Here is a 311-nt window from a genome sequence, read left to right on the forward strand (position 1 = left end):
GCGTAAAAGCTTTCTAACATATGTGAAGATTTTAGCATGAGAAAATTGTGTAAGGGTCTGGTTTGCGTCATGCATTTTGTTTAAGCATATGGCTACTAAATTCAGACAATACATTTCCCGCGCTTTATAATGCGGGGTTTCAAGCTCAATAAAATATTGTTTTAAATGTCCTGAAATCAAGTCTTTCTCACGTTAATATGAAGTCCTAATTTATGTTATCAGTATACAGTGAATCAAACATTAATGTGCTTAATGCCTTTACTGAAAGTCCTTGAAATACTGAATTTACTATGAATATAATTTACCCTCAG

At 32.5% G+C, this 311-nt stretch overlaps 1 protein-coding gene across 1 annotated transcript in view; it reads right to left on the reverse strand.

The window, feature by feature from the left end:
* The window catches only part of LOC119592925 (acetylcholine-gated chloride channel subunit acc-1-like), a 5,761-nt gene that overhangs the window by 5,043 nt on the left and 407 nt on the right, over positions 1-311 (reverse strand). The gene's annotated exons all lie outside the window — the stretch shown is intronic.

Source organism: Penaeus monodon, chromosome 31 (assembly GCF_015228065.2).
Source record: "Penaeus monodon isolate SGIC_2016 chromosome 31, NSTDA_Pmon_1, whole genome shotgun sequence".
NCBI lineage: Eukaryota > Metazoa > Arthropoda > Malacostraca > Decapoda > Penaeidae > Penaeus > Penaeus monodon.